The sequence below is a fragment of the Callospermophilus lateralis genome (assembly GCF_048772815.1).
Source record: "Callospermophilus lateralis isolate mCalLat2 chromosome 11 unlocalized genomic scaffold, mCalLat2.hap1 SUPER_11_unloc_1, whole genome shotgun sequence".
NCBI classification, from domain to species: domain Eukaryota; kingdom Metazoa; phylum Chordata; class Mammalia; order Rodentia; family Sciuridae; genus Callospermophilus; species Callospermophilus lateralis.
Window position 1 is genome coordinate 3923357 of NW_027510153.1, and position 21195 is coordinate 3944551.

At 31.3% G+C, this 21195-nt stretch overlaps 1 pseudogene; it reads right to left on the reverse strand.

Annotated features, from left to right (window-relative positions):
• Window positions 1-21195, reverse strand: part of LOC143385945 (cadherin-9-like) — a 151864-nt pseudogene that overhangs the window by 66110 nt on the left and 64559 nt on the right.

A 21195-nucleotide genomic window follows, 5' to 3' on the forward strand; every position in this document is an offset into this window, starting at 1 on the left:
TAAAAATTTATGTTACCACTCTTTGGATTTTAAGAAGTCCCCTAACAGAGTGAAAATAGTGGTTAAGATTACAGTACAAGAAAAAAAAGCATTTACAATTACAATAATTATTATACAGTTTCCTGCAATAAATACTGTGTCATGTGTATCTTTATAAAATTCAATTTAAATAGCTTATAGTGTACTATTGTCATAATGAGCTAGTCCTCAATATAAGTTAAAACCAAACTCACTGTTCTTTATTATTCAATTATTTCAATTCCATTTTTAACTCTTGCCTCAAATTTATTCTTAGACATTACTTCACTATCTGAAATGTCTTCTTCTTGCTTCTTTGAAGTATTGTTCTCTGGTATTTCTTTAAAACTCAAGTGAAATATTATATTGTGGAAAGACCTTATTTATACCAGTATAAATTTTATTATTTTCTCATTGTTGTTGTAACAAATGATAATGTTAGTGTCCTCAAGCAACATAAATATAGTATAGTACCAACAGATCCTTAGGTTTGACAATTCTACTTAAGCTAAAATCAAAGTGTTATCAGGGCTGCCTTTCTTTCTGGAGTCTGTAGGAATAATAAAAAAATTTTTTTAATTTATTATTTAGAAGCTAACTGGACTCCTTGTCTTATAGTCCCCTTCTCCTCTTCTCCTCTCTTCAAAACTAGCAAACAATAGTTTCTGTAATCTTCACATATTTCTCTGAATCTTCTTAGTGATAGTCTCTCTCTCTCTCTCTCTCTCTCTCTCTCTCTCTCTCTCTCTCTCTCTCTCATTCCTTTTTTCTCTATGGCTCTTGAATCACAAGGTCACCTGATTAGCAAGTTCAATATTCTTTCACCATAAAATGTACCAGAAATAGATTTTTGAGATTTTGGATACAAGAATGTTTAGGGACCATAATTTTTTTTTTTAATTTTTTTTAGTTGGACACAATATCTTTATTTATTTTTATGTGGAGCTCAGGATTGAACCCAGGGCCTCACATGTGCTAGGCAAGCACTCTACCGCTGAACCACAACCCCAGTCCTAGGGACCATCATTTTGCCTATCACACATCTTCACATGAGTTTCTTACACTAGTCTTTCAACAATTAGCAGATATAGTGCTGATATACTATACACTGAGCTATCTGGATTTCAATATAGTGTAGTTGATAAATGAATGTGTTTTAGAGACAGACACACTAGATTCTAATCCAAGATCTTAGATTTAATGATGATTATTTGAGTCAATGATATATATTTTAATAGCTCAATTTCTTCAATGAAGATAAAATAATAATATCAAACACTCTTAACATTAGCAATGAACTTTGTTAAATATACACAATGTTTGAAATATTGCTTAGGCTAAGGTTAGCACTCAGTGAGTAATAGCTACAACCATGGGTGTATTGTACTGCAGTTATCTTTCAACATGTTTATTTGCTTTAATTTTTAAATTTCACTGTGTGGTCATTCAACTACCTTCCTATGTTTCTACATAGTTTTAGTTTTTTTTCTTTAAAATACTGTGTCAGAATTCATGGGATTAAATCTATACCTCTAATTTCTTACTGAACTTACAAGTTTCATCAAAAATGTCCCTTTATTTAGCTGATTTTAATATTATACACTTGATTTTCATTTAAAACACTAAGGAAATAAAATCCTCTGTAAAACATTTAATTATGTTTGATAATTGTTATAAGAGCACTGTGGGGGCATTATATAATATTAATAAGAAGTATTTACTATAATTCTCTTAAGAAATGTTTTTGGAAATTTTATTCAGAAAACAACCATATGATCAAACAAATCCATTCCTAGGTATATACACAAAGGAAATGTAATCAGTGTGTTGAAGAGACATTTATACTCCTATGTTCATTGAAGCACTATTCACAATAGTCAAGAAATGCAAAAAAACTAAGTTTCCATCATATGATAAAAGGATAAAGAAAATGTGTGTACATTCACACAATGAAGTATTATTCAGTCAAAAAAAAAACAACAATGAAATCCTCCCATTTGTAATTAAACAGATATAAATGGAATCAATTATGTTAAGTGAATAAACCAGTCACAGAAAGACAAGTACTATGTGATCTTACTTATGAAAATTGAGAGTAGAGTGGGAATTATTAGAAGCTGGAAAAAATAGGAAAGGGAAACATTTGCTACATGAATATTAAATACTAGATGGAAGTGGGGTGTCCTGGGGTGCTATTGTATGCTAGAGTATCAATGGATAATAATAGCATACTGAATATTTTAGAATTCTATAAGAAAAGATTTTTAAATGTTTTCAGCATAAGGAAATTGAAAATATTTAGGATATATATATATATATATATATATATATATATATATATATATCCTATATATAAATATGCAGTGCATACACATTGCAACGTTATATAGTATTCCACATGTATGTGCAGTTTTTATGTTTTATGTCTGTGTTAAAACATAAAAATAAAATGAGCTGTATTTAAGTAAAAAGTGAATAAATAAAATATAAATTAGAAATAATAAAACCTCTTCTTAAAGATTTTCTTTACCTTGTTGAATTGATATTCAAATAAATTTTTGGAAATTACATTAAAGTTTTCTTTTTCCTTCAGTGACAAGTTTGATGGACAGCTATAGGCATTATGCAGACTGTAGGTTTTAAATTTCTACTCCCAGTAAGAATTGAACAAGGAGATAAAAAATTACAAGGATAGATAATTTAATATTAGCATCGTATTTTCCTAAGACTAAGAATATTAATAATAAACTATGACCAATAGAATAAACCCTGTAAAATGATTATAATTTTTCATTATAAAACATTTGTTTTTAGAAAAAATTAAGAGTATCATTTTTTCAAAAATTGCTTAAACAGAAATACTGTATATCTTTTTTTGGGTGGGGGTACCAGGGACTGAATTCAGTGGCACTCAATCACTGAGCCACATTCCCAGCTCTATTTCTTATTTTATTTAGAGACAAAATCTCACTGAGTTGCTTAGCTCCTCACCTTTACTGAGGCTGGCATTGAACATGAGATCTTCCTGCCTTAGCCTCCTGAGCCTCAAACCTGTGATCACAGGTGTGTACCACAACACCCGGCTACAATGTATATCTTTTTATCATACATTTGCAGAGTCACTATTTGCCTACTAATCTTGAACTCATCTTTGTCCCTTTGTTTTTAATGTTTATTTCTGAATATGATAATTTATTATACTCACATTCCTAGAAAACTCTGAATTTGAAATAAGAGTATTTACTGTATGAATTAAGTATATATTCAATTGCATTTAATAAAAAGTATTTATTTTTTAGTTTTTTTTAGGTGGACACAATATCTTTATTTTATTTTATACGGTGCTGAGGATCACACCCAGTGCCTCACGCATGCCAGGCGGGTGTGCTACCACTTCAGCCAAATTCCCAAGCTTCAATTGCATATTGAGAGTGACTTCAAATACCTCATATACTTAGTGTAAAACTGTGACAGTTTTAGAGTACCTTCTTCACACCATTTCCATAAATACCAACAGTTCAGTTCTGTGTTTTTTAATTGTTTAAGATTTGCTCAGGACAAACTTCAAAAGGTTTGTGTGAGTATAGTTGAAACATTTTTATCTGGAACAAAAGTCTTTGTTCTTTGGGAACAGGAAACATAATAATTCCTAAACAAAAGCATCAAGCTTGCATACGTTATTAATTGAGAATAATTCTAGTGTCAAATTAGGCACCATAGAATTTATTAGTGATTTAATCTTAGTCAGAAGCAGTCGTGTACACCTGTAATCCCTACTACTTGGAAGGCTGAGGCAGTAGGATTACAAGATTATGGACAGCCTTGGCAACTTAGGAGACCCTTCTCAAAATGATAATTGTTTAAAAACAGGAACTGGGGATCTTGCTCATAGGCAGAATCTCCTGGTTTGAATTTCAAGTAATTAACACACACACACACACACATACACACACACACACACACACACGCATGCACACACACACTCTAAAACAAAACAAAAGAATTCAGTGCATTAGATAATAAATTAAAATATGTCTATTTTACTCTGAACAGAAGTTTCATGTTTGGTAGGCCTTTCCCATATTAGGCCAGAATAATAGTATTTTGTTTATTTTACACAGGAAAAAGTTGTTTAAGAAGTGGTGAGGTTTTCTTATTCCTCCTTCTAAGGTTTCACATTTCAGGTTTTCCATTTTCACACTCATTAATAATACTACACAGGAATACAATGAACATTAAAATGAAGTCGGAAACTTTTAATTAATATGCAAAACATTAATGTGCTATGTTAGAGCATTGATTAAATGCTACTGGTATAGAAGAACTATAAATTTTTTGAGGTACAAATAGCTAATATATTCAAAGTCTTAAAATTTTTATTTTAACTTTAAGAATTTCCATTTCATTAATTTAGATTTATACACAGTAATTTATAATATACAAATATTTTTTAGTACAAAACCTTCACAGATATGTTTGTGCACACATTTATGTGTATATGTGTATAAAATTGGAAAGAAACAAAACAAAAATTTTAACATATATCATAGCTTATTGGAACATTTTAACAATATGCAAAAATGTAGCATTATCTGAGAAAGGCAGGAAAAAAGTCTAAGAAACAGAAAACTCACAATATTAAAGAATATATTCAGTAAATAGAATTAATATTTAAATATTTTAATCTTTTGTGGTATGATTGTAGTTATCTTAATATTTTCATCCTTTTAAAAAATTCACTGCACATGGTTTTTCATAGGTAATATATATTGTTTTATAGTGATATATTTTATACTTATAAAATAATAATGACAATAATAATATCTGATGTTCTTGTGTGTAAATGTTTTCCCCATTATTCCCTCTAAACACTTCTAGAGGCAGTACTACTTCTGCTATTTCAATTCCCTTTCTTCCTTTCTTCCCTCCTTCCTTCCTTCTTCCTTCCTAATGAGTAATAGTGGATCTGACCCTTTCAAATTTGAAGGAGAAGAGAATATTGTAATATTAGAAATAGTTCAATACTACTGAAACCAGTGACGCTGTGATGAAAATTTACACATATAATTTGGTAGTCATACTAATAATATTCTGCCACTTAATATTTTTAAAATAGTTTCACAGTTATTTATATTCTAACAATAAATAAAACAAAAAAAGTTCATTTAATTTTTAGAATCAGGTGTATGTAGGAGTACTGCAAATCCTAATTCAGACCAAATTGGCTTTGTCTTATTTTTAAATTCTACATACTACTTTAAAATAATTTCTATTAGGAATAGTGATTATTTTTAGTAGAAATCATTTTAAAGTATGTGATATTTGAGACAATATGGGAAAATGACAGGGTGTGAATGCATTTAGGGACCTAGAAAGTAATGAGAATAAGGAGGGAAAATTACAAGAACAGCAAAAACAAACACCATTTGCTGAGAATGTCTGAATTTGCTGTTGCATATAATGGGGAAAGTGAATGTATTTATGGTTAATGTTATCTATTTTTTTTGTTTTGTTTTCCATAGTATAATCTCTCAGAATACTGACTAATAAATACCCACCACCCCAAAAATGTTTTGAAATACCAACTAAATATTATTTTTGAGAAAAAAAATGATGTTAAACATTTGAGGAAAGGAAAAAAAAAAACATTTGGGTCTAAAGCAGATTCAAGTACACAAATTCTAGAAGAAAATAATGAAAGATAGAACACAGTAATGGGAATATTCCATGACTATGATTTTTATAATCTTACAATTCTGTGGGAAAATACTAGCTAGGAAGAATGAGGATGGGTTTTCTTTAGTGATACCCCAAGGAAGAGATTCTGGAAAAGGGATCAGTTATTCAAGATTTGATGCTATATCAGTTATGTCTGGAAAGCTAGCATCTTTTCATACAATAAATATGATCAGTGGACATGATGAAGAAATAGATAGGTGCATGGAAGAAGAAATATTTCATACTAAATAGAACCAAGGATTAGGGATACATAGAACATAGGTGGTAACATGTGAGACCATTGAACACTTAATTCTATTTAAGTAACTTTAGATTGATTTTCTATAAAATTACAAGAGATAGGTATTATTAAAAAAAACTGTTTTAGAATAATAAACTGTGTATTTAAAGTAGTTAGACAAGAGGTGTTTTAGTGCTTCACTGTGAAGAAATAATATCTGAGAGGAAAATATGCAAATCACAATGATTTTTACCCATTATACAATATAAATAAATGGCAAAACATTACACTATACTCCATAAATTAGGACACTTATTATGTCATTTAAAAAAGAAAGAAAGAAAAAGTGGGTAATATGTTTTTGAGAATTTAAAATTAAAATATTAGTTTAGTGTGCTGAAATGCAGTGGTTGGTCTGGTAAATTGGTAATGCAGTACTGTCAATAAGAGTAATGGTAGTAAATATTAGAAGACTGGTTCAACTTTAATTGCGGATTTTTAAAAAAATGAATGCATATTATTTATTCAATTAATATGTCAGAAGTAATGGTAAATTATTTACTTATGCTGGTCTTTTTTATTTTTGCATTACAATTCCTACACCATTCTACTATAATTTATCATAGCTCTGATTACGGTTTCTCTTCAGATCGTATAAATCTTTTGCCTTTTACACGCAGATTTTTTTTAATAGAACTCAGTGTGAAACAAATCTTTGTAGACTATCCTTTTTTTTTTTGGTTCTGAGGAATTGGGAATTGAACTCAGGGGCACATGACCACTGAGCCACATCCCCAGGCCTATTTTGTATTTATTTAGGAAGAAGGTCTCACTGAGTTGCTTAGCACCTTGCTTTTGCTGAGGCTGACATTGAACTCATAATCCTCCTGCCTAAACGTCTGGAGCTGCTAGGATTACAGGCTGCACCACCGGACCCAGCCTTTATAGACTATCTTGGGAGTCTGGATATAAAGGATTATAATGTTTAACATTTTCGTCATGTGTTTTGAGTTTTAACCAATTAACATATAAAGAAAATTTTGAAATATGATGCATTCACAAATAAAAAGTTGCTGCTACATGTACTGCACCATAAATAATGACATTCTAAAACCTTCATAAAAATATTTTATTTAGATTCTAAAAAGTAATATAATATACCATTAAAATCATTAGTTTTCCCTTAGTAAATCTGAGGCTTTTTTCAGTCTTTGATTTCTCCTCTGCCTGATACTTATACACATCAAAGTGCCATATCTTAAAAGCCTAAGACAAAATTCCCAGTCATTCCAATATATTATATATGCTTTAGGGATATATTAGTATTTACTGCATGTATCATCATGAGAGAGCATGAAAGAATCATGTGAATTTTGATACCCAATCAAATACAAACAAGACTGTACCCTTTCTCCCATTTCATATCTGTTACCTGTGTTTCACATTGTTTTCAGTTACAACAAAATCTATTATAACCAAATATACAGCACTTGATCAATGAAAAACACCCCTTTTATATTTTCTGACTATAGTCATAATTATTTCAGTTATGGAATAATGGAAGTTTCTGAAGTAAATCTATGAGGACTTCAGAACTCACTCTGTAACAGAGATCCTATTATCTTCTTATGGTGGATACTGTATGCAGGTCATTGACCACCACACTCCCTGTCCTGAACAAAACTAGTTCTAAATACATATGTTCAAATTAAAATGTAACAGTCAATTAAATTGATATAAAAATTTAAGGAATATTAACATTTTCTTTCAAGATTTAGCGCTATATCAGTTATGTCTGGAAAGCTAGCATCTCTTCATACAATAAATGCGATTTAGCAAGCATATATTTAAATAAGAGTGAAATTCTGCCCAATTCTTAATACTGGACATATAACTTGATTGTTGATCCATAATAAGTAAAAGTTCTTTAGGATCTTGTTCTAGTGTAACAAATAATCTCATGCAGACTGGGTATGTAGGTCAGATGTAGAGCACTTACTTAGCTTATGCTAGGCCCTGGATTTTAACTCAAGCATGCATGCACACCTGTATGCGTGTGCACACACACATACACACAAAAAGTACATGTAAAGATTCTTCAACAAAAGAGTAAAATCACTTGCCAAACTTCTTGCTAAATTTTATTCATTTCTGTCTTGTTCAATATTATTATTCTGCATAAAAATTTCAATGAAATGTCTTTGTTCAAATAGAAAAGGAACTAGATGGCGATTGTGACTTTGAAATTGTTTTGAGTAAGAAATAAAGGATTCCCATGTTACATAAAAGATTATTAGTAAATCTCTGATACATTAGATTAGGCATTTTCCCTCTGCTTTCAATCCCACCTTCTTAAATTTGTTTACATTAACATTTTTACTGAATCCTCCTGCCCACATCAGCAGATTCTTACAAAAGCCTAGAAAATAGAAGAATCTTAGAAAAAAAGAAATTTTAATGGCAATTGATTTAATATAACAAAAATATGAGGGTTAGAAAACTAAATGACATAAATTCTATACCATTTCAAACGCCACAATCAGGATAAAATCTTGTAAGTTGCATATTTGTGGGTGTTCATATATGTAAAGGTTAAATTTGCTGTTGTCATTTTGTTTATTCTTTAATTGCTTCTTTTTTATTTATGATGAAACCTTAGTTTCTATTCAGACTATTTGTTATTTCAAATTTACATAATTTTATATCACCTGTGAATAAATGTTTTGTTTTTAATTTTCTGTGTTACCTAGTATGTACAAAAACAGAAACCAAACTATAAAATTATACAAAATATAAGAAATATAATTTTTTTTATTAGAAACTTCCTGTCTCTTTCCAGTCCTGGTGCATGGTGAATTTGGCAGGTGTAACTTCACAAGGCATAATGCCTCCAGTGCAGTAGATTCTGAAGGATAAATGTTTAGTTTACCAGGACAACCAGCAGCAATATGGTCACAGACACTGTCTTTGTGATGTTCGAGAGGTTCAGTTTTTACTAGAATTCTTGTGTTTCTCTACGTTCTGGGTCAAGGGCTCTGTTAGCTTCTGTATAGGCATATAACTAATGAAGTAAAAAGTAATGAGAACAGGGTAGGCTAGGGTGAATTAGCTCCTAATAACAAAGGCTCCGAAGTGGTTAGTATCCCACTTCTACAGTGAACTACATATGTAGTAAGGGAAGATGTAAAACCTGGTTCTACACCAAAACTGAGAAAGAATTGGGTGTCTTATTTTGTTGAAGACTTTTTTATATATGTAGATTTTACATGGAAAAAACAAAAAGTGAACATATATGTTTGGCTTAATTATTCTCATTAAATGAAAATTCTCATAATCATAATGAGTTTTCTATTTTTGGCTTATTTTCTGTTTGTTGAGGTTAAAAAGACAAACAAATTACACATCTTAAATTTGTTCATGGGTTTAAAAAATGTCACTTGGCTAAAACAAATGATAAAACATCTTATGAAAAGTAACAAAACAGATTTGTCACCTACTTTTAGTAATCATTTGTAAGAGATTATACAATTTATTAAAAATAAGGAAAGTAGTACCTAAAGATTTAAAACATATTGTGTATTTTAAGTTGTTCATGTAGCAATGTGGTCAACATACAAATTAATCAACTCATTGTTCAGAAGGAAGCATTTTTGTTTTCAACTAAAATCAAATGCTTGTAGTAGTGCCTTAACAGTCTTGAGATTATGAGTATTTCTTTTTATCAGTGGCTATTTTTCTGTATCTGTGAGTCTCCAAGGATGAAACTATTTCTGTAGTAAGGCCCTGTGATCTGAATGTGTCCTTTATACACTGCCTTAGAAAACGAATCTTAAGGCAATTTCAAGTCCTTAGACACAAATGTCTGCTTGTTGAACTGGAAACGTCTTCACGTTAGTTAATAACTATGGTGTGAAAAATGATGTTAAATGAGGGATGCTGGAGGATGCCATATGACTAACCTGAGGAGAAATAACAGAGAAAAAAGCAGCCAGTGAACTGAAGTTTCAAGCGAGATGACCTATGGGACCAGAGGAGTTATATCAAAAGAAGTGGAAAAATGGGCTTCTGGAAAGGGAGGCTGCATTTGAAAAGCACATTGTTCACACACAAATAAAGAAGTAGACCATCATTTAAGTAATTTCACAGAATAAATGCATTTCTGGCTTAATATAGAAAGCTATAACTTTGTGCTATCAGGTACTGTTTTACTTTTTTTATTTTGGGATTATTCTAATGTATTCACCTGGTGTCAGTGAGTCTATAGTCCAATTATTAGAATTCCATCTAGGATTTTTGTTCTCAAGAATCAAGAAAAATAAATATATGGTCTGTGTATAATGTTAGCATTTATGCTTACTTGCATGCTTATTCTCAGAATTGGGTAAAGCCTCAGCACTGGGAATAAATCAAATATAATCAGGTGAAAAAATGAATTGTCCTGAGTATAGAACAGAATTAATAAAATTGATAAGATATGACAGATAGGTTGTGCCACTAAAGAAAAAATAAATAAATAAGAATGAATTGAAAAAATAGGTAATAAATGAAAGAAAGAGAAAGATCTTTTTAAACACAAAAGGAAGACATGAGGAAGTGAGTTATACATTTTCAATTACCATTTGTTATTGGTTGCTGATGAGAAACCATTCATGTTGCTGCTATTAACATAAAGGTATACTTCCCTAAAGATAGTGTCTTCTTTCACCTTCTTTTGTCTTTTCTTCTTCCTTCTGCCTTTAAACTTTTAGTCTGGATTATAGTCAGGAAGTAGTTTAGTCTGATATTAAGATATGGAAGCATCTAGAAATAATTTATTTCTCACACAGAACATGCTATTCTTATGATGAACTAGTCATCTATAGATACCACTATATTTTAATAATGTTATGATATACTAAAATTGTGATTTGTTTTTCTTATATAGCAGACAGTTATCATAATTTTAAATAACATTTCAAGGAAAGTGGTCTTTAAAATGAATAGAATCAATTCATATGTCATGATTAACACTGAACCAAGGCCACACATGAGCTATATTATTTTGATTCTTTTTTCAGATAGTGATATAAAATAGGCATGTGAATACAACACATTCCACATACTACCTTTCTGAAATAATCTGCAAGAGCATGCTTTTCAAACATCATATTTAAGAAAATTTTTTTCTGAATAATTATTAGTTGTGTGGAAAATAAATAAACAGCTATCACTTTGAAGTTTTGGAATTCTCATATCAAAGTCCTTACCTTGCCTACATATTATGTGTCTGTACCTGTGTACTCTTTCAACAAGAAGAACTGATTCCACATCCAGCCACGCTTGGTGCGATGAAGCATTTTACCATCATCTTTTGTCAAGCTCAATATCCTCTGGCTGGGTAAGTAACTGCTACCATTTTCTTGTAATGGGATGGTGTCAACTGTGTGCAAGATGTAGGTCCAGATGAATAATGGTAGATAATGTAACTCCTCATTATCTGCTACTTCAGAAGGATGTCAAATTCAATGTATTGTCTGTATCTCCTGAAAAGGAGGGAAGAAAATGGTTTTACTAAGCTGTGTTACACTTTCACACAACCTGTAGACTAAAAATCTATCCTGATTGCTATTTAAGTTTATATATAATTTTTCTATTATAAAGCAGGGAGCCACCATTAAAAACTCATATAACACATAGATAATTAGGGAGATATGGATATCTTCTGATATATACATATGGATAACTAAAGTAAACTAAATACAATCTAAATGAATTCAGAGATATGGGCCCAGCACAGCAGAAAAGAGAATGGAGACTGGCAAGTATTGTTATAGATGTTTGCTACAGTGCAAAACTATCAGCTCTGTCCATCATACCTATGTCACTTAATTCCCAAATCTATTACTTTTAAAAAGGTATGATTTATAATAAAACATATACATGATTGCAAAAACACTCCCCAGTAAAAGAAATCCTAGACCTCATCATTTTCTGAATCTGAAATATCAGTGGATAATAACTGTCATTCATCAGGGCTATTATAGCTCATAATAATCTTGAGAGCTATGGGGTAACTGGCAAATTTACCCACAATCAAGTTAAAATTCTTTAATAAATATCCAAATTAACAACTAGTACTTAGAAAATATCTTGTGGGAGGAAAAAATATCTAATCACCACTACTGCAGAACATACCCAGTAGTGGGTAGTTTGGCCATGGTGAAATGAAAAATTAGCAGCAAGAGAATTTCAAGGAAGCTGATGCTTCACTTATATAAAACACAACAAATTCCTTAGTTGATTACACTGGTTACCCTGATTTCTTCCCATAGGAAGAAATGATTTTGTCCATTGACCTTGATAACCACATTTGCAGGAGACATTGAATATCACTCTAAATGATCTGTGGTATATTTTAACTTAGATGCATCCTTTATGCAGACTGTAGGCCTTTGAACAAAAAGTCTATCTGTATTAACTGGATCCAGACATTCAGGCAGGGGTCAAGTTCCCATAGGCCTTGCCAAGCTAGAGTAAGAAATTCACATTCATTTCCAGTGAAATGAAAAGCTGTTGAAAGATTTTTACATAATATATTTAGAAAAGATCAATCTGGCGGTTAAATAGGAAATAGCCTAAAAAGTAGGAAAGGGATTTGGTTAAGGGAAAGATCAATTGGAGTCTGTTGTTCTAGTTCAGAAAGAAATGAGCACAGCATACAAAGAAGTGTTTTGATGTGAAAGCTGATTCTCTACTATAAATCCCTTTGATCCTTTAATATGGCCACACACATACTACAATTTTGGAATTCTTTAGTTTCTCATAGCCTTTACCTGCAACTGTCTTTGAACCATGTCCTCTGGTGACTGGAGTCACTTTACCCTCATGCAAAAGGAGACTGAAATTCTACAACTTTGTAAGCATCTCCCATGGATTTCCTTAGCCAGTATTTATTAGATGCAAAAGTGGGAATACCCACACATTATTTATTTGCAAGAATCCCCTGCAAAATCATGCTGAATCTGGAAATCTGACACCTGTCTTTGGCTTCTTTTTCTTGATTGTTCTGCTTTCTATCAATTCCTGCTTCCCTATTTCTTCCTTTTGGACTGAGATGGTCTATCTTGTGCTTTCACCATCACTGTAGTGAGAAAGGATATAACTTGCTTGATTTTTTTATGTTCACAGAGAAATTTTACTTTTGAATATATCATACTGTAATCTCATTCATATCTGATTTATATGATAATTGATGAGTTTTGTGACTTGACTACAGAGTTACTAATGAAATGTCTTAAGATACTTGGTTCTTTGGGGATAAAATGTACATACTATACATGTGGAAGTCATGGAGGAGGGGCTGTAGTGGAAATACAGACTGAATGTTTGCATCACATCAAAGTCCATATGTTGAAATCCTATCACCCCAGATAATATTATTAGAAGGTAGGAATTTCAGGAAGTGATTAGATTTATATCAGGCCTTAAAGATGCAACCCTCATAATGAGTTTAGTGCCTCTACAAAGACATCAAAGAGCCCAAATTCTTTTGTGACTGTCAGCTGGGTAAGGGCACTATAAGAAAACTGCAAAATGCAAATCAAGAGAGTCCTCATAATACCCCAGATCTGCTGGCACCTTGACCTTGACTCCTCATTCTCTGAAGCTGTCACAAATAAATGTTTGCTATTTAAACTATTCATTCTATGGCAAGTTGTAATAGCAGCCAGAATCAACTATGACACAGTGATATTACTCTATATGCACTAACCTGAAGTTTTTTTTATGTGTGTTAAAACTTGCCTTTATGCCATGTATGGATGCCAACAACTGTAATTCCAGTGGTTCTGGAGGCTGAGTGAGAAGGACTGAAAGTTCAAAGCCAGCGTCAGTAAAAACAGCACTTGTCTTTAGACACTCATCTAAGTATCTCCTTCTCATTTCCCTGTTCCTTCATAATGTTCTCCTTTTTTTGAAAAGTCTCTAAAAAAATCTTTCAAAAGATAGTTTACCACATTATAGTTTCTTTTACTTTTCTTCTACCCTGTATGTTCTTCACATTGTTTGTGACAACTTTTAATATCATTTTTATTTAGTGTATATATGCTTATTTCTCCTAGCTGCAATGTAACTTATGTGATATGAGATATTTTGCATACATCTGTGTCTTGCATCAAATAGTTGACAGATATGTTTTAAATTAATTGTTTAATAGATTAATGCTAATATAGATACCCCCATTTTGAGTCCAGTATTCCATTTGAGATTGACTTTGTATTCTGTTGCATGAACAAGGTAATAAATAAATGGGAAGAATTTACCTAGGAGAAAATATCTTTTCTGAAAGAATGGGGCATGTTTTTGCTTCCTATAAAAATGAAAAAAATCTTCAGTGATATGATTAATATTCAAAAGAATTTGGATCAAATGTGATTAAGTATGAACTTCACTAGTGATTGGTATGAATTATAGAGTGTTTATATGAACTTTACATCCCCTTCATTAAATACCTTTATTTTTCTCATAACTCTTCACATATTTGTTTCACATTTAGGGAACATTAGTACAGCTCTCTTGTGGCTAATTTAATACCTGTACATTCCTTGGCTCTTAGATAAAAGTGAACATTTTAAAAGGTTTCCTGCTGCTTTTGATTTTAAAGTTAGCAAGCTCTTATCCCATGAGGTTTATTAAAAATTCCTCATAGTCTTTATTCACTCAATAGCAACAAGCTGACTACCAAAATTTCTATGCTTAATTATCTCTATCAGCCTTAAATACTTTGCATTTTAATCATGTTTCTGTTGATAAATAAATACTATCAGATGCACGATGAAGTACAATATTTTAAATTTGGATTAACTTTGATTTTATAATCAGGGAATTCACTGCAATCTTGTTAATTTTAAAAACTGAAAATTGTTTTATTATTATTCCCTTGTTCCCTTAATTATATTAAATTGCATTTAAAAGAAATGTTTTTTTGGTTATTTATAAATCAAGAAAAAATATTCATTTTTGTAATTAAGTAGATTGTTTAGCATATAAACAGCACATCTAAAATTCAATTGCATTCTTTCATATTCTTTTCCTTGTAAATGCACATTTGTATGCTTTTTATTCAGATAAGGTATTTTATTCCTATTTTTAGGCAAATTTTCTCAGATGAAAGGTACACATAAAGCAAGTGTGTGTGATTAATTTTGCTGTCTTATCATTTTGCTGTTTGTAATCAACAATGAATTTTCACATATATTAAAGTAGTGATCTTCAAGAAAAGCTTTGATAAAGAATCATAAGACATATTACATCCCTGAGGTTTTTTTTTTTATATTTTAATATGACATATCTCAGTTTTGCAGAGTTGAAGCAAAACCATTTTTTTACCTGTAATTTTGTGTCTTGGAAAAGTTTTGCATATATTTTCAGATTATTTGATTCCTGTAATCTTCCCAACTCTCTTTTCTTTATCTCTTGGATCATTTGTAGAAAAACGTCTCACAACTTAAATAAATAATAAATATATAAAGAACATATTCAGCCAATATGTGTGACACCAAAATTGTGGATCTTTTAAAATCAATAATCTTTTTATAGGAAATATGTTTTTAGAAAAATCTTTTTTATGGTAATTGATAACTCTGATATTTATTATGTAAATATATATATGTTTGTGTAAATATATATACTAATATATATATTTCACTATTAGTTTATGTTTATTTAATACATACATATTTAACTTTCCTACAATCAGTTATAGATTTTTTTTCAAGAATGTTATGCCTAACACTATTGTTCTATAATTTGTTATCTCATTTTTATCTAAATAAAGAGCACAAAATTAGTTCAAGGAAAACAAATTTATATTGCAGAAACATAAGCTTCCAGCATCATGTGAACAGTCTTTATTTGGTACATCAATGAACTTCTTGATTTAAAAATTTAGTTTTTTAACCTTCCCTAGAAAATTGACAGCATAAACTAGTATGATAAGAACAGTTGGGAAATAAGGTTTTAGTAATAACTTATCAAAATAACAATAATGGCATATATGTCATAGAATATAAAGAGATAAATGGAAGGATAGACTCTAAAAAATGTACCAACAACCATTGCCAAATTCTGAGAAAAAAAAATCATTATCTATGATAGTGGAACTAGATTAAAAAATTAATGATCTATGACTTTCTATAGCACATGGAAACACACATCCACTTTCAATTCAAAGGACATTGGCCAACAATTTTTCTTTAATACTAACCCCACTGCCTGAATAAGTATCAAGGAATCAAAATTTACCTTTGTTCCTACCACAAAAATGTGCTTTTTGAAGGTCACCAAGTTTCTATTACATCAGTTAAACTAATGCAACACAAGACTGTAAAAATCCAGGTGAAAAAGAAGAAAGCTGAAAGGGGTATTATATCATATACATTTTAATTTGGATGTATACTGTGTTAATGGTTTTAGCTAGTGTCAGAGATGGAAAGACAACTGTTAGGACAGCAACAAGTATAGATTCATGGCCTGCTTAAGAAATTTGGTTAAGAAAACAGAATTAGCTTGGGGGAAAGTAGAATTTGGTATCATCTCAAGTAAATCTGATATTTTTTGTAAATATGTTCTTAAACAATGGAAACTAGAAAAAATATTTTTTTCAAGTTGGTGACCCCAAAAATATAACATGCATTAAGAAATCAGGCTAAATAAAGCCAAGTGTAATCCACATCCAACTGGGCAAAGGTAATTCAATGAGGAAAGGATAGTCTTCTCAACAGAAGGTGTGAAAACAATCAGGCAACCATGTGCAAGAAATAGACAATTAAAAGCTTATCCAGAAAATTAAAAGAAAAAAAATTCTTTAAAAGTTAATCTCCATAAAACCCTTAAGCCTTTCACATCAGTTAAGTCAAAATAGATCCCAGATAACAAATTTAATATTATGAAGTATAAAATTTCTGAAATAAAATACAGGACAATCAATACCTCAGTGACCTTGTGTTTGGTAGAGTTTTAGATATAGCATCAATAATATACTTTGGTAAACACTACAATTGATAAGATGGACTTCATTAAATTAAAAAAAATCTTCTATTTTAAGAGAATAAAATTATAGGCAAAGTTTTAAATAAAATATACATGATACAGGTCAATAATGTAAATATATTTTAAAAAATCCCTGAAATTCAACAGAAAGACCCAAAAGAATTAAAATGTGAACCAAAGGTCTAAAAATTATCTGAAAAGATACATCAGAAAAATGGAAATACAATTGGAAAATAAGCATGCAAACATTCTCAAAATCATTGGCAGTTAGATAATTGTATTAAAAATGCTATAATATACATATAGGAGTGTCTAAAATACAAATGTCAAATGCTGACAAGGACGTAGGAATTATCCTTTATTGCTGGAGAGAATGCAAAATGGACCAGGCAATTTAGAAAACTATTTGAAGCTCTTTTTGTTGTTGTTGTTGTTGTTTTGTTTTGTTTTTACAAAACTAAACTTTGTTTTACCATGTAACACAAAAGGCACAGTTCTAGGTATGTACACAATGATGGAAAAAGAACTCACACCCAGAAACCTGTATATTAATGTCTATCTAACCTTTACTCATAATCTCTCAAAACCAAAAAGAAAGAGGTGGCTAGGTGGCTTGTTAGGTGGCTTGCTAGGTGGCTTACTAGATGAACAAGTATAAACATTGTGACATTTACTAAAATAGAATGTTATTTAAAGATAGAAATGAGCTTTTGAGTCGAAAACACACACAAAAGTGAGAAAACTTAAATGCAAAATACTAAGTGATAGTCTCTAGTCTGACAAGGCTACACACTTAATTATTCTAATTCTGTGCCTTTCTGAAAGAGTCCAAACTAGGAAACCCTAAAATCACCACAGTTTCCAAAGGTTGTGGAGCAGGATAGGAGGGCTTAGTAGGTGAAATACAGGAAAAGTGTTGGGTGATGAAACTTTTCTGTATAGTGGTGAGTTCCAAATTGTGCATTTATCAAAACTCATAAAACTTTTCATAAAAGTTTGTGAAGAGAAAAAATAATGTAAACAAGTTAAAAGATTAAAAAAAAAAGAAAAAGAAAAAGGTGTTTTGGAGATAAAGACTTGAAGAACAGCCCCGGATAGAATGCAGACTGTGACGTGAGCATTTAGTTTCATTACAAATGGGTGAAACAGACCCAGTGAAGGCAGTGAGAGGGCAAAATTCTCATGCCAGTATGTTTGGAAATTAGGGGCATTTCAGAGTAGGTAGAAAATGAATCATACCTATGCACTGAGGTGTAGTTAGTAGAGTTGTTTTCCACACAACGTGGGCTGACAATTTTCTTGCTGGACCTGATCAATTAAGTATATAGATCTTAGATCTTAGAGTCAGGCTTCTTAATCTTGTTTTATTCTTCTAGAAATTCACAGATAAGAAAAAGAAGCCAGAATGATCTCTTTGTATAAAAGTAGGAGTTATCAATGTAAACTCATTATCATAATATAGATGGCTACATAGTGCGATATTTAGAGATGAGTGTGTATGTGTGAGGTTTATACAAACGTGCATATTCTTTGCTCTGTCAGCTGTGATGGCCTAGAAAGAACAACACACAGTACCAATATATCATCTATAGCTCAGACCTTCGTTTCTAATATTTTCCAATAAAAGAAACTAGGATTCAAAGAGAAATGGCTGATTCTAGTACTAGATCAAGGAATATACCAGAAATTACACATTTTCTCTCCCTCCCTCTCACCCTCCCTAGCTTTTCTTTCTCATACAAAATAAAAATATATATTAATGGGGGTATGTTAAAAGAAAATAATGAGTGGATCCTTATGGATGAAACTAAAATTATCTGAGTAATAGAATAAAAAAAAAGAAGTATCATAACCTAATAGGTAAAATAAATGCTCATAATTTATAAATTCATTTTGATATAAATGAGTAATTAAGTCTGTAAGAAATAATTAAAGACTCAGAAGAAGAGAAGAAGCTCTCTAAAGATGGATTCAAGTGATTTCTGTAGATGTTCTGCTTTCATGGAGGAAGAACATAAATGACCACTTTCTAAGCATGGCATGCACTTAATAGCTTCCTTATCAAAAGGACACAATAGAAATTGGAAGAAACAAGTACCTCTACTTTAGAAAAACTTGACAAACAGCAGGTCAACCGTATCATTAAGGCCAATATCAACAAAGCTAAATAAAGGGTACAAGGACCATTGATATGAAGAGATGAAGAAGCCACTTGACCTATCTGAACCTCCTCCACAAGCACTGATCCCAATCTAATTAGAGAAAAATATCTGAAAAATTTCAATGGAGTAGCATCTTACATAGTATATGAACAGTACTCCTAAAAACGTCCAGGCTATCAAAGGCAGAAAAAACAAATTATCTTGTCCCTGAGGAGCCTTAAATGACATGAGTCCTAAATTAAATGTTGTATCCTAGATAGAATCCTGGATGCGACCTATGAACTAGGAAAATTTGAACAACCTGTGTACTTTGATAATTAATATATGAACATTCTTTCATCAACTATAAAAGCATACCACGTGAATATAAAATTTGAAAGTAGACACAAATGGATGCAGGGTTTTGAAGTACCATAAACTATCTTCTTAATTTTTTGATAAATCTAAAATTATGATAAAAATATGTCTACACAAGAAAAACAAAGCAGTTTGAATAGTGAGAAGTATGGGGGTAGATACTTGTTTTAGTCAGCTTTTCTTGCAGTCACAAAAAGACCTAACTAGAACAATTTTAGATGAGAAAAAGATTATTTGAGAACTCACAGTTCCAGAGGTCTCAATCTATGAAAGGCCAGCTCCATTTCTTGGAGCTTGAGGTGATACAGAACATCATGGTGGAAGAGTGCCATCGAGGGAAGGGACTCAAAACATCACATCAGAAAGCAGAGAGAGACTAAGCTCAGCTCCCCAAATATATACTCCAAAGACACACCCTCAATGACCCCTGTCTTCCAGCCCTACTCTATCAGCCTAAAGCTACCACCTCATTAATCCCCATCAGGGGATTAATTCACTGTTTAGGGTAAGGCTTTCTGAACCCAGTCTTTTCACCTGTAAACCTTCTAGAATAGTCTCACACATAAGCTTTTGGAGGACACCTCATATAAAAACCATAACAGTACTGTTATTTTCAGTACTGTGGTCAAAGAAGGCCTGTTTAGTATGGTGACACTAAAGTAGAAAGCTCAAAGGAGATAGGGAACAAGCTGTTAGGATTTCAATAGGAACAGCTCTGCAGAGCAAAGACCCAGTACAAGGCACATGCTTGACTGTGAGGTGGGTGAAATGATATTTATGGAAGAAGACCTCATTGAAAGGACAAAATAACACCTATAGGCAAGTGAACAAGAGAAATATAACAATGAGGTCAAACTGGCAGTAGGCTTCAGAGTCCTTAAAATCATACACTGTTTTCACCTTCAAGAGGGTTTGTGAAAGAGTAGGATCATGATGCAAGTGAAATGTTGAATTAGTAATTCTGGCTGCTATATGAAAATAGGACTTTACAGCATAAGGAAAAAGGTAGAAAAATGATAAAAATGGATTTAAAATAAAATAATCTGTTCAAAATAAATCACTAATTTAATTTAAAAAACAGAAGTGGAGAAAATAGTGATAAATTTATGACTTTGTCTTGAACAGCAAATTAAGTTGTAATTTACTAAGAAGAGCCACTAGATGTATTAATATGGTTTTATGTGGGAATGGAAAGTCAAGTTTTGTATTTACTTATGTATTTATTTTTAAATTTGGTATCAGTGTTAAATCACTGAGTTACATTCCCACCCCCTTTTATGTTGTAATTGCAAAAGGGTCTCACTAAGTTACTTAGGTCTCCCTAAATTGCTAAGGCTGGCTTTCAATTCACTATCCTCCTGCCTCAGCCTCCAAAGTTGCTGGAATTTCAGGTGATTGTGCCTGGCCAAAATTTTGATTTTTAACAGTGAAGAGCCATGTGTTCCATTTAACACCTACATCAAGGTAATCAAGTATTTATTTGACATGCAAGTACATATCATCACTCAAATATGTTTTTGAAAAGTCAAGCCTGGAAATTTTAGTTTTTGGGAGTAGAATAATACTAGTGTAGTCCATCAGTATATTCCACAGTTGTTGAAATTATCAAAATGGTTGGAAGTATACAATAAAAACAGTAATAAAATTTTATTTGCAATGAAGTTGAGAAAA